The sequence below is a fragment of the Hemitrygon akajei genome, chromosome 11 (genome assembly GCF_048418815.1).
Source record: "Hemitrygon akajei chromosome 11, sHemAka1.3, whole genome shotgun sequence".
In the NCBI taxonomy this organism is placed as follows: domain Eukaryota; kingdom Metazoa; phylum Chordata; class Chondrichthyes; order Myliobatiformes; family Dasyatidae; genus Hemitrygon; species Hemitrygon akajei.
This window is the reverse complement of record NC_133134.1, coordinates 167,397,166-167,411,164: the sequence shown is the minus strand read 5'-3', so window position 1 is coordinate 167,411,164 and position 13,999 is coordinate 167,397,166. Positions and strand designations below refer to the sequence as shown.

At 44.4% G+C, this 13,999-nt stretch overlaps 1 protein-coding gene across 2 annotated transcripts in view; it reads right to left on the bottom strand.

Moving 5' to 3' along the window:
• LOC140736256 (syntenin-1-like) overlaps window positions 1–13,252 on the bottom strand; it is a 32,788-nt gene extending 19,536 nt beyond the window's left edge. The window contains exon 1 of one of the 2 annotated variants that reach the window (XM_073062194.1): window positions 13,094–13,252. The gene's annotated coding sequence lies outside the window, so the exon portion shown is untranslated. The remainder of the gene's footprint in view (window positions 1–13,093) is intronic. The other variant, XM_073062195.1, reaches the window with a different exon arrangement.
• Between the last annotated feature and the right edge of the window lie 747 nt (window positions 13,253–13,999).

Here is a 13,999-nt window from a genome sequence, read left to right as displayed (position 1 = left end):
CTTGCTGTTATGTTGCATCCAGAGAACATTCGGTCTGCTCTGTCACCACCTTGTCTAACACTGTAACCTTCAGGGGTCCTTGGACTGGTACACTGCGATCCTTTTTGTCCTCAGTACACCCTAGGCCTGACCATTCAGGGTGTGCTCCCCAAAATGCTTCATCTCACAGTTATCAGGATTAGATTGTGTCTTCTGTTGCTCTGCCCGATTTACCAGCTCATCCATTTCATTCTGTAGCCTATAAGATTACCCCCCTCGACAGCAATAACAAGGTTTTCAAAGGGCTGTGGAGGAAAGGTGAAACGTTTAAGGAGCAGCTTCTTCCTCTCCACCATCAGACTTCTAAATACATAAAAACCAGATTCTGATTCTGAAATGGGTTTGAGGCAAGAATGAATCATGAGTGGATGGTTGTTCAGTCTATAGATGCACAGCAGAGAGTAGTCGACTGATTGAATCACAGTCTGGTGTGGAAGCACCAATGCCCAAGAACAGAAAAGCCTACAGAGACTGGTGGATGCAGCACAGTCCATCACAGGCAAAGCCCTCCCCACCAATGAGCACATTTACATGGAGTGCTGTCACAAGACAGTAGCAGCCATCATCAAGGTCTCACTACTACAGACGGGCAGGAAGTACAGAAGCTTTAGGTCCCACACCTTGTTCAGAAACAGTTATTATCCTCTAACCATTAGGTTTGATGTGTTGTGCATTTAGAGATGCTCTTCTGCACACCACTGTTGTACTGTCACCTTCCTGTCAGCTTGAACCAGTCTGGCCGTTCTTCTCTGACCTCTCTCATTAACAAGGCATTTTCACCCTGCCACTTACTGCATTCAGTTTTGTTTTTCCACACCATTCTCTGTAAACTCTAGAGACCGTTGTGAGTGAAAATCCCAGGAGATCACCAGTTTCTGAGATACTCAAACCACTCCGTCTGGCACCAACAATCATTCCACAATCAAAGTCACTTAGATCACATTTCTTCCCCATTCTGCTGCTTGGTCTGAACAACAACTGAACCTCTTGAGACCACGTCTGCACGTTTTTATTCATTGAGTTGCTGCCATGATTGGCTGATTTGATATCGGCATTAATGAACAGGTGTACCTAATAAAGTGGTCACTGAATGTAGACTTTGCAGCTCATGTTCTCAGTATTGTCCTTTCTCTATTTGCACATTGTCTTTTTTACATTGGTTGTCGGTCTTCATTTATGTACAACCTTTTTAAATTCTATTGTATTTCTTTATTTTACTGAAAGAAAATTAATTTCAGGGTTGTCTATGGTAATACGTATGTACTTTGATAATAAATTTACTTTGCCAAACATCCCTCTTTTACTGAGCACAAATGATTAGGTGGAACTTGATTTTCAATCACTTCCTCTCTGGAACAGGTTAAGTGCACTCCTCCCTCTACCCCGAAGCCAAGGTGTGTATCCAAGCCTGCTTTTGAACTCGTCAATATGATCAACACTGAAATGTATTTTAATTACCTCCCCAGTGTGGTTTTGTTACACCCTGTGACCTCAGTATTCCTCACCTGTACATGGAGACCACTGCTCCACACAGTATCCTACAGTCTCCCTACTGGGGAATATGCAGAGGATGAACCATAGAACACTACAGCACAGCACAGGCCCTTCATCCCTCCATGTTGTGCCAACCCATATAATCCTTTAAAAAAAGTACTAAACCCACACTACCCCATAGCCCTCTTTTTCTTTCATCCGTGTGCCTGTCCAAGAGGCTCTTAAATACCCCTAATGTTTTAGCCTCCACCACCATCCCTGGCAAGTCATTCCAGGCACTCACAACCCTCTGTGTAAAAAAACTTACCCCTGATGTCTCTCCTAAACTTCCCTCCCTTAATTTTGTACATATGCCCTTTGGTGTTTGCTATTGGTGCCCTGGGAAACAGGTACTGTTACGAATGATGAACAACTCTGATAGGCAGAAGGGTACAGAATCGCCAATGCCCCCCCTTTTGGAGAATCGCAAATCGCTACTATTCCAATGCTGTTATCAAGGGAGATGAGAGAGACACAGGAAAGCTGCCAAGACAGTTGTTATTGATAAACAGCTCATGTCAGTTAATGAGAGAGAGACAACTCAGAGATACACAAAGTGGAATGTCTCCTCCTAACAAAAGCGGAACGGAACCACTGATTACTGCTATTGTCTCTTGGAGAAGGATTGTTTATTGAGTACTGTTCTATTCATTGAAACCCCTCAGGGGGCAACCAGAGTGGGCTGGTTTGATGGGTTGCATCATCCCAACCTGATTGACACCTGAGACCCCGTGAGTGGGGATAAAAGTAGGGTCTGGGGCAACACCCCTCAGACGCATCAGGAGAGATGCTACGAGACCGGTGGGGGCTTGTGTGTGTGTCCACCCTTGCCTGGGTGACGAGTCCACCATGGAACAGTCTAGCTAAAGGACGGAGGGGTCATATGTGAATGGCCACAACAACAACGCATCGACGGATCAAGATCATAAAGGAAAGTTGGCAAGTCAATAGCTGTTACTTCTCTCTCTCTCCACCCCCCAACAATTGAAACACCGCAACCAACAACTACCGCAGCCTGCATGAACTGAACTGAACTTTATATTTCCATCTGACAATTCATTATCCCCTAGACAACGATAGAGCTTATTTCTTATTGATTATTATTATACCCGCACTTTTAGGTTTAGTATTGATGACGTATATTATCTGTATATTTGCATTGATATTATTTTTGTGTATTTTTACTAATAAATACTGTTGAAAATAGTATCACCAGACTCCAACGGACACTTCTATCTTTGCTGGTAAGACACCCAGTTACGGGGTTCGTAACAGTACTGACTATTCACCCTATCTATGCCTCTCATAATCTTGTAGACCTCTATCAAGTCCCCTCTCATTCTTCTACGCTCCGAAGAGAAAAGTACCAGCTCTGCTAACCTTGCTTCATATGACTTGTTCTCCAAACCAGGCAACATCCTGGTAAATCTCCTCTGCACCCTCTCTATAGCTTCCACATCCTTCCTATAATGAGGTGACCAGAATTGAACACAATACTCTAAGTGCGGTCTCACCAGAGATTTGTAGATTGCAACATGACCTCTCTACTCTTGAACACAATCCCCCTGTTAATGAAGCCTAGCAACCCATAGGCCTTCTTAACTACCCTATCAACCTGCGCAGCGACCTTGAGGAATGTATGGATTTGAACCCCAAGGTCCCTTTGTTCATCCACACTCTTAAGTAACTGACCATTAATCCTGTACTCAGTCTTCTGGTTTGTCCTTCCAAAATGCATCACCTCACACTTATCCAGATTGAACTTCATCTGCCATTTTTCTGCCCAACTCTGCAGCCTGTCTATATCCTCTTGTAACTTTCACCAACCTGCAGCTCCATCCACAACTCCTTCCATCTTCATGTAATCTGCAAACTTACTTACCTATCCTTCCGCCTCTACATCCAGGTTATTTATAAAAATCACAAATAGTAGGGGTCCCAGGACAGATCCCTGCAGCACTCCACTAGTCACCGACCTCCAGGCAGAATACTTTCCTTCCATAACTACCCTCTGCTTTCTTCCTTTAAGCCAATTTTTTTTATCCAAACAGCCAAGGTTCCACTTATCTCATGCCTCATGACTTTCTGGATGAGTCTCTCGTGAGGGACCTTGTCAAATGCCTTGCTAAAGTCCATGTAGACCATTGCCCTACCCTCATCGATTTCTTTTGTTACCTCTTCAAAAAACTCCATCAGGCTCATGAGGCACGACCTTCCCTTCACAAAGCCATGTTGACTATCCCTGATTAGACTGTACTTCTCCAAATGCTCGTAGATCCTATCCTTAAGAATCCTTTCCGGTAGTTTGCAGACCACTGACGCAAGACTCACCAGTCTGTAGTTCCCAGGATTCTCCCTATCACCTTTTCTAAACAAGGGAACTATATTTGCCATTCTCCAGTCCTCCGGCACTTCCCCTGTAGCCAAAGAGGATTCAAAGATCATAGCTAATGCTCCAGCGATCTCTTCTCTCAATTCCCACAACAACCTGGTGTGTATCATATCCGGCCCTGGGGATTTATCAATCTTGATGTTTTTAAGAAGATCCAGCACTTCTTCCTTAATCTCCACATTGTCCAGCACACAGGCCCGCTCTACTTCGACCTCATCCTGATCAATATCCTTTTCACTTGTGAATACTGAAGCAAAGTATTCATTTAGGACCTCCCCAACCTCCTCTGCCTCCAGGCACGTTTCCCTCTTTATCCTTTAGCAGTCCCACCTTCGTTCTGGTCATCCTCCTGTTCTTCACATATGCATAGAATGCCTTAGGGTTCTCCTTAATCCTACATGCCAAGGCCTTCTCATGCCCCCTTCGAGCTCTCCTAAGTCCTTTCTTTAGCTCCTTCCTGGCTACCCTATATTTTTCATGAGCCCCTCCTACTTCTTGCTTCTTATATCTAACATATGCTTCCTCTTATGGAGGAATCTCAATGTAAAAGGATGTTTAGTGGTTCATTTACAGAGATTCAAAAAGTTTAGCTTTATTTGTCATGTACTTTGAAACACACAGTGAAATGCGTCATTTTGCATCAATGACCAGCACAGTCTGAGGACTTGCTGGGGGCAGCTCACAAGTGTCTCCATAACATGCCTCCCATTTACCGACCTTAACCTGTACATCTTTGGAATGTGGGAGCAAACTGAAGCACCCAGAGGAAACCCGTACAGACAGCAGTGGGAATTGAACTCTAATCACAAGATCGCTGGTTCTGTAAAGCGCTATGCTACCACACTGTCCAACATTAGATCTGAGATTGTCTGATGGATCCAATGACTCACTCATCTCCCTGTAAACCTATTCTCTCTCACATGCCTATCAACACTTCAACTCATCTCCACCCAACTACATCGGGGTAACTTATAATAGCCACACAGTCCTCAGCACACTTGTTGACGAAGTCTGTGATGGTGGCAGTGGACCAGTCTACTGACTCAAAGCAGGCAAATAGAATCTCATCTACTTTCTCAGACCAACAATGTCTGATGTTCTCTCTACCCCCCAACACCCCTCCCCCATCATGCACAGGGATCAGAAACAAAAAAAATCAGGTTGAATATTAATGTCATATGTCTTGAAATTAGTTTTTTTGGCAGCAGTACAGTGTAATCATCATTATGCGCCATGTTGTATGAAATTAGCAATCCTGGTCTTAGACCATGATCGTTCTTGGCAAATTTTTCTACAGAAGTGATTTGCCATTACCTTCTCCTGGGCAGTGTCTTTACAAGACGGGTGACCCCAGCCATTATCAATACTCTTCAGAGACTGTCTGCCTGGCATCAGAGGTCGCATAACTAGGACTTGTGATCTGCACCAGCTGCTCATACGACCATCCACCACCTGCTCCCATGGCTTCATGTGACCCTGATCAGGGGCTAACAGGTACTACACCTTGCCCAAGGGTGAACCTCAGGCTAGCAGTGGGAAGGAGCGCCTTGTTGGAGCAGTATAGTGCAATACATAATAAAACAACATATTTCAATAAAAATATATACTGTTTATATTGGGTGGAGATACGTCTCTACCAAATGAGGTGTAAAGCACTCCTTCCTCCATTAGCCTGCAAGTTACACTTGGGCAAGATGTAGCACCTGCTTAGCCCCCATCAGGGTCACATAAAACCAAGGGAGCAGGTGGCGGATGGCCATCTGAGCAGCCGGTGCAGATCAGAAATCCTGGTCATGCGACCACTGACACCAGGCAGACAATCTCTGAAGGGTATTGATAATGGCTGGGGTCACCCGTCTTTGTAAAGACACTGCCCAGAAGGAGGCAATGGCAAACCACTTCTGTAGAAAAATTTGCCAAGTACAATCATGGTCATAGAAAGACCACAAACACGTACATCATCCAACACAGCACATAATGAGCAAAAGAAATGTATATTTAACAAATTAAATTATTGCAAAAAGAGAGCAAAAAAGAAAAAAATTATTTGAGTTATTGTCCATTCAGAAATCTGATGGCGGAGGGGAAGAAGCTGTTCCTGAAACACTGAGTGTGTGTCTTCAGGCCCCTGTACCTTCTCCCTGATGGTAGCAATGAGAAAAGGGTATATCCTGGGTGATGGGGGTCCGCTGCATCGATCATCAATAAGAATAAAAGCCTGAAAGCACGTACCACAAAGGTCAGCTTCCATCTCACAGTTATTAGACTACTGAATGACTCCTGACCTCACAATCTACCTCCTGGGTACATTTCATTTTATAATTTGATGTACACATTACAAATAATCTTGAATCTTGTTACAGCCTTGCATCTTGTCTGCCTGCACTAAACTTTCTGTAACTGTAACACTTTGTTCTGCATTTTGTTAGTTTCCCCTTATACTAACCTCAATGCGCTGATATGATGATATTATCTGCATGTATAGCATGCAAGGTACAGATTAGGGGCAGTTGGCAAGACAAGCTTCTCCTGTGACAATAATAAACCAATTCCAGTCCCGGTTAACCTGCTGGCACATCTTGGGGAATGTGGAGTGTTGAAAAGATCAGAGCACCTGGGGGAAATGCCTGGTCCAAGTACATTTATTATCAAAGTAAATATGTGTTACCATACACTGCCCTGAGATTTATTTTCTTGCAGACACTTACAGGAAAAAATACAATACAATTTTATGAAAAACTCAGAATCTGAATCAGGTTTGCTATCACTGATATATGTTGTGAAATCTGTTGTTTTGCAGTAGCAGTACAATGCAATAGATAAATATATACTATAAATTACAATAAGAAATATATGTTCAAAATTAAATAATTAGTGCAAAAAGAAAGCAATAGTGAGGCTGTGTTCATTGTCCATTCAGAAATCTCAGGATGGAGGGGAAAAAAACTGAAATATTGGATTTATGTCCTCAGGCTCCTGTACCTCCTCCTCGATGTTAGTAATGAAAAGAGGGCACGTCGCTCTCACAACCACACTTCCAGATCCTACTCAAACCCCATCGAGTCTGCCACAGTGGTTAACCTCCTTGGCAACAATGGTGAGTCAACATACAGAGAGGAGGAAGGGAGGCCTGTCAAAGGATGCAAGACCAACAACCTGAGTCTCAAGGTGGACAAGACAAAAAGGATGATTGTGGACTTCAGGAAGGTGTAGGTCAACCACTCTCCATTGCATATCAATGGCTCTACCGTGAAGAGAGTGAAGAACACAAAGTTCCTTGGTGTGCACACAACAGGTGATCTAACCCGGACCCACAACACTACCTTATTAGTTAAGAAGGCACATTTTCTGAGGAGATTGAGGCATGCAAGGCTCTCCTGCCCCAATCTAACGAATTTCTACAGCAGCATCATCGTGTGGTACAGAAGCTGCAGGGTATCAGATCGCAACATCCTAAGGAAGATAGTAAAGACTGCTGAGAGGATCTTCCTTCCATCTATTTGTGACACTTACTGGTAGCGTTGTAGACGAAGCATTGTTGGAGATCCCTAGTGCTCGTCCCACAATCTCTCTGACCCACTACCGTCAGGAAGGAGGTACAGGAGCATCAGGGCTAGTACTGCCAGACTGGGTAACAGCTTCTTCCCCAAGCTGCCAGACTAATGAATACCCTGCCACCACTGAGGTCTGGTCAACAGGACAGTGAGCCGTTTACTGTTCACTGTACTGTTAACCTGTGCCGTACACTTCACATGCATTTTGAATTATTTTTATTAACTTATTTGTGGTAATGTTTTATTCTATGTGCTGTGTGAGATACATGTTTTGAGGGTGCACTGTGGTCCGGAGGAACATTGTTTCATTTGGTTGTATGTACGTATGTACAGTCAGATGACAATAAACTTGAACTCACAACTTTTTGAGTTTGGGGTCCTTAATAATGGATGTTGCCTTTTTAAGACATCTCATTTTGAAGACATCTTCAATGGTAGGGAGGCTAGTGCCCATGATGGAGCTACACATAAAACTATATATTAACAAAGACTGACAAACAACCAATATGCAAAAGATGAAAAAATATGCAAATAAGAATAACAATGACAGCCACTAACACAGACTGAGATTTGGAAGGATGATATTTATCCCTCTGCACCACAGCAAAAAATGAACTACACAGTTAATTTGTCAGCTCTGACAACTGTCGAAGTAACTGTCATTGCTGACAATAAGTAGAATAACTGGGCCCAGAACAATCGCACTCTTACGACTCAAACATTCTTTTTAATTGACTTGTGCACGAGGACAACAGCATGGCCCCTGTCACCATACTGCTCTGAGGTCTGAAAAGAAAACTGCAATTCTTATACAGAATTGGCTTGTCAGTTACAGAGTTCCTTACTTGCAGGATCAATCACCATTCATAATAGAGGTGTTAAAGTCAGTGGAAACTTCGAAGGGACAGACAATGATATTTTGAAGTTAGTAAAGACAATCACATTCTTCCATTACTCTTATCTCATCTGGCTCCGGCACTCCTGTCCCCATTGTGTAAAGGGACATTATGTTTTAGGAAGACCTTTCTGGAAAAGTCTCACTACAGAGTGTATCTCGTCTGTAGTAAGCAGAGGGTCTCACTTGACTACAACTGCCCCAGGTTATTACTGTCTTACCTCAACTTTTACACAATCATTGCTACGTCACGGCAAATTTACTTACACTTTCTTCTTCCCGGAAATCTATAGTCAAATTTAGGGAAAGTAGGTAATTTTCCACCTACTGCATGACTGATGAAATATTCACAAGAAAATCTGCAACACACACAAAATGCTGGAGGAACTCAGCAGGTCAGGCAGCATCTATGTTAAAGAGTAAACATTTGATGTTTTGGGCCAAGACCCTTCCCAAGGACTGTGGGAAAAGGGGAGGGCAGAGGGAAGATGCCTGAATTAAAAGGTGGGTGGGGAGGTGGGGAAGAGGTTAGCTGGAAGTTCATAGGTGAAGCCAGGTGGGAGGGAATGCTCAAGGGCTGGAGAAGAAAGAATCTGTTAAGAGGGGAGAGTGCACAATAGGGGAAGGGGGAGGGGACTCAGAGGGAAAGTGAGAAATAAAAGATCAGAGCAGGGAATAGAAGTGGAGAGCAGAAATTTTGTTAACTGGAAAGAGAAATCGATATTCGTATCATCAGGTTGGAGAGCACAAGAGGAGCCCTTGGACCGACATGGCAGAATGGGAATGGAAATCGGAATTCAAATGCTTGGCCACTGGGAAGTCCCACTTGTGGTGGGAGGTGGAGAGGTGTTCAATGAAGTAGCCCCCAATTTACGACAGATCTCACCGAGGTAGAGGCCGTATTGGGAGCATCGACACAAAAGGCAACACCAGCATATTCGCAGGTGAAGTGCTGACTCACCTGGAAGGATGGATTGGGGCATTGAATGCAGGTGAGGGAGGTGTGTGGGCAGTGCGGCACAGGCTGCTTGCAGGGAAATGAGTGGGGAGGGACGAATGAAATCACAGAGGGAGAGATCCCTGCAGAAAGCAGAGGGTGGGGGTACAGATATGTTTAGTGGTAGGGTTCTCTGGAGATGGCGAAAGTTGCGGAGCACCATCTGCCACCAGCAGGACTTCCCAGTGGCCAGACATTTTAATTCCCATTCTCATTCTGATGAGGCCATCCTTAAGGTGGATTAGCAACACCTTTTGGGTACCCTCCAACCTGATGGTGTAAATATTGATTTCTCTGGTGATCAAAATTGCCCCTCCCCCGCCCTCTATTCCCCACTCTGACCTTTTACTTCTTCTCATCCGCCAATTATTTCCCCTTGGGTACCCTCCTTCCCTCTCTCCTATTGTCACTCTCTTCTCACATCAGATTCATTCTTCTTCAGCCCTTGGCCTTTCCCATCCATCTGGCTTCACCTATGACCTTCCAGCTAGCCTCTTCCACCCCCCCCCCAACTTTTTATTCAGGCATCTCCCCCTCCCCACCCCCATCTTTTCTTTCACTCCTGAAGAAGGAAATCAGCCCAAAAGTATGGAGTACAATCTGGATAAGTGTCAGGTGACACATTTTGGAAGGACAAACCAGAAGGCTGAGTACAGGATTAATGGTCAGTTACTTAAGAGTGTGGATGAACAAAGGGACCTTGGGGTTCAAATCCATACACCCCTCAAGGTCGCTGCGCAGGTTGATAGGGTAGCTAAGAAGGCCTATGGGATGCTAGGCTTCATTAACAGGGGGATTGAGTTTAAGAGTAGAGAGGCCATGTTGCAACTCTACAAATCTCTGGTGAGACCACACTTAGATATTGTGTTCAATTCTGGTCACCTCATTATAGGAAGGATGTGGAAGCTTTGGAGTGGGTGCAGAGGAGATTTACCAGGATGTTGCCTGGTTTGGAGAACAAGTCATATGAAGCAAGGTTAGCAGAGCTGGGACTTTTCTCTTTGGAGCGTAGAAGAATGAGAGGGGACTTGATAGAGGCCTACAAGATTATGAGAGACATAGCTAGGATGGATAGTCAGTACCTGTTTCCCAGGGCACCAATAGCAAACACCAGAGGGCATATGTACAAAGTTAAGGGAGGGAAGTTTAGGGGAGAAATCAGGGGTAAGTTTTTTGGGTTTTTTTTTTACACACAGAGGGCTGTGGGTGCCTGGAATGACTTGCCAGGGATGGTGGTGGAGGCTAAAACATTAGGGGTATTTAAGAGCCTCTTGGACAGGCACATGGATGAAAGAAAAATAGAGGGTTATGGGGTAGTGTGGGTTTAGTACTTTTTTTTTTAAAGGATTATATGGGTCAGCACAACATGGAGGGCCTGTACTGTGCTGTAATGTTCTATGGTTAAAACACCAACTGTTTACTCTTTTCCAAAGATGCTGCCTGACCTGCTGAGTTCCTCCAGCACTTTGTGTGTGTTGCTCCTGATAAGCGGGTTTAGGTCATTTCCCCCTTCACTGCACACCGGTGATGATCAAATTCCTATTACAAATAATGAGCTATTTCCGATCTTCCTTTTGATGCAGAGAGCCAATGTTCAAAGTAAATATTTAGATTTGACTTCAATCCAAACTCAGTTTAGGGCTCTGCAGTAGCATATTGCAAAGGACTTACAGCTCTGAACATGGAGGTTCAGATTTAAATTCTGGCGTCCTCCGTAAGCAAGTTTCTACATTCCTTCCTGTGGGCGAATAGGTTTTATCTAGGTGCTCTGGTTCCTCCCACAGTCAAAAGACATAGCAGTTAATCAGTTCATTATTCATTGTAAATAGTCTTCTGATTAGGCCAAGGCTAAATTGATGGGTTGGTGGGTGGCGTGACTCAAAGGGCTGGAAGGGCCTGTTTCTCTAAATCAATCAGTGGTCTTGCCCAGGAGATGGGGTACTGCAGTTCAATACACCTGCTACAAAGTTGCCGTGCAAGTTGTTGGGGGGGGGGGGTTAGAATTATGTATAGTATATTGGTCTTCATTAGTCAGGGGATTGAGTTCAAGAGCCGTGAGGTAATGTTGCAGCTCTATAAAACCCTAGTCAGACCACACTTGGAATATCGTGTTCAGTTCTGGTTGCCTCCTTATAGGAAGGATGCAGAGCACGTCTTGTGACAAAAGTCAAGTTAAGTCACGTCATGTCACTTTTTATTGTCATTTCGACCATAACTGCTGTTACAGTACATAGTTAAAAAAAAGTTGAACAAACTAGGGATTTTCTCTCGGAAGTGAAAGATGGGAGGTGACTTGGTAGAGGTGTACAAGAGGATAACTTGAGATTTCTTCCCAGGGTGGAACTGGCCAATGGGGGGGGGGGGATAATTTGAAGAAGATTGGAGGAAAGTAAAGGGGGGGGGGATGCCTGAGGTAGGCTTTTTAAAAAAAACCAAAATGGTGGGTGCATGGAATACCCTGCCAAGGTGGTTGTAGAGGGAGATATGTTAGGGGCATTTAAGAAATTCTTAGATAGGCAAATGGCAGATAGAAAAATGGGGGGCCATGTTGGAGGGAAGGGTTAGATCTCAGAGTAGATTAAAAGGTCAGCACAACATTGTGAACCGGAGAGCCTGTACTGTGCTGTAATGTTCTATGATCTAACATGGGAGGGAAGAGTGTATGACATCGTATGTTGAATTAGGGTGTGTGTACACACACACGCACAACTTTTTTTTATTCAATGGGTCAATTGGATTTTTTTTTTTACTAAAGAGGGACAAACAGGTGATATCCACAAGAAATTCTGCAGATGCTGGAATTCCAGAGCAACACACACAAAAATCCTAGAGGAACAAACAGTCGATGTTTTGGGCCAAGATCCTTCATCAGGATTGGATGGGAAGGGGGAAGAAGCCACAATAAAGAGGGTGGAGGTAGGTGAAGGAGTACGAGCTGGCAGGTGAGGGGTTAAATCAGGCAAGGGGTTAAGGTGGGTGGAGGAAGGGAAGGAGTATAAACTGGCAGGTGAGGGGAGGGGGGATGAAGAAAGAAACTGGGAAGTGATAGGTGGAAGAGGTAAAGGACTGGAGAAGGAATCTGATAGGAGAGAATTCAAAGATTCAACAAACACTGTCAAGTTATATATATAGAATACAACTCTTGAGATTGGTCAGGCTACAAAACGAAGGAACACATTGGAACCCATTCAAGAAAACATCAAACACCCAACACGCGAAAAAAAACAAAGAGGAGTATGCACCGTGGGGGAAAGGGAAGACGGAGGGCACCAGAATGGAAAAAGAGAGAAGGGGTGGTGGGAGAAATTGCGAACAACTGAAAAGGTCAGGCTATTGTGGGCGGCTGGGAGATGCGGGTGGAAAAGATTGGCTGTTATTATTGAACCATAAGAGGATTTTCCAAGGATATTGATAATAGGCCAGTTGTGCTGGGAAGTGTCTTTGAGGGAAAAGCGCACGCCCTGAATAAATATTAATAAATGACTCATTTAAAAAACATACTTTTAAAACTAGTTTACATCCAGATTCCTTAGATGAATTGCTTTTATAAATGTGTTTCGTGGGTGTGTCAAATACTCTTAAAAGTTTAAACTTCCGTCCCAATTTAAACCAAGTTTGGACAGGACATTGCAAAAGGAAATTCGACAAGGTCGATTTGTGATAGCGGAAGAATGTTCACTCACCTCTGAGAGCAGTGTCGTAGCTTTCACTCGCGGCACTTTCTCGGACTCTGTCTGAGCTACTGAATACGAGTTGAAACGTCCTGTTAATCAGCTGCAAATGGCCAAATACTGCGAACAGGAAACAGGAAGAAAACTAACGAAAGGCAGGTTCTGGGATTGTTTGGGGCGGATCCCTCTGTAATTTATAAACAAGAAAAATCTGTAGAAGCAACAGGCACACAAAATGCTGGAGGAACTCAACAGGTCAGGTAGCATCCGTGGAAATGAATAAAAAGTCGACGTTTCGATCCAAAACCCTTCTTTAGGATTGGAAAGGAGGTGGGAGACGCCAGAATGAAAAGGTGGGGGGGAAGGGGAAGGAGGGTAGCTGGAAGGTGATAGGTGAAGCCAGATGGGTGGGAAAGGTAAAGAGTTGGCGAGGAAGGAATCTGATAGAGTGGACCACAGGAAAAAGTGGAGGAGGTGGTGACAGACAAGTGAAAGTAGATAGAAACATAGAAAACCTACAACACAATACAGGCCCTTCGGCCCACAAACCTGTGCCGAACGTTTCCCTACCTTAGAACTACCTAGACTTACCCATAGCCCTCTATTTTTCTAAGCTCCATGTATCCATCCAGGAGTCTCTTAAAAGACCCTGTCGTTTCCGCCGTCGGTAGCACATAGGCTAGAGCGGGGAATAGGAGAACTGGGGGTGGGGGGAGAGATTCTTTTTACTGGAAGGAGAACTCGATTTTAATGCCGTCAGTCGGAGGCTACCCAGGCGAAATTTAAGGTGTTGCTCCTCCACCCTGAGGGCGGCCTGTTCGTGACACAAGAGAGGCCACGGACACGGACACGTGTCAGAACGGGCAAGAGAAAATCTGCAGGTGCTGGAAATCCCAGCAACACACAAAATGCTGGACG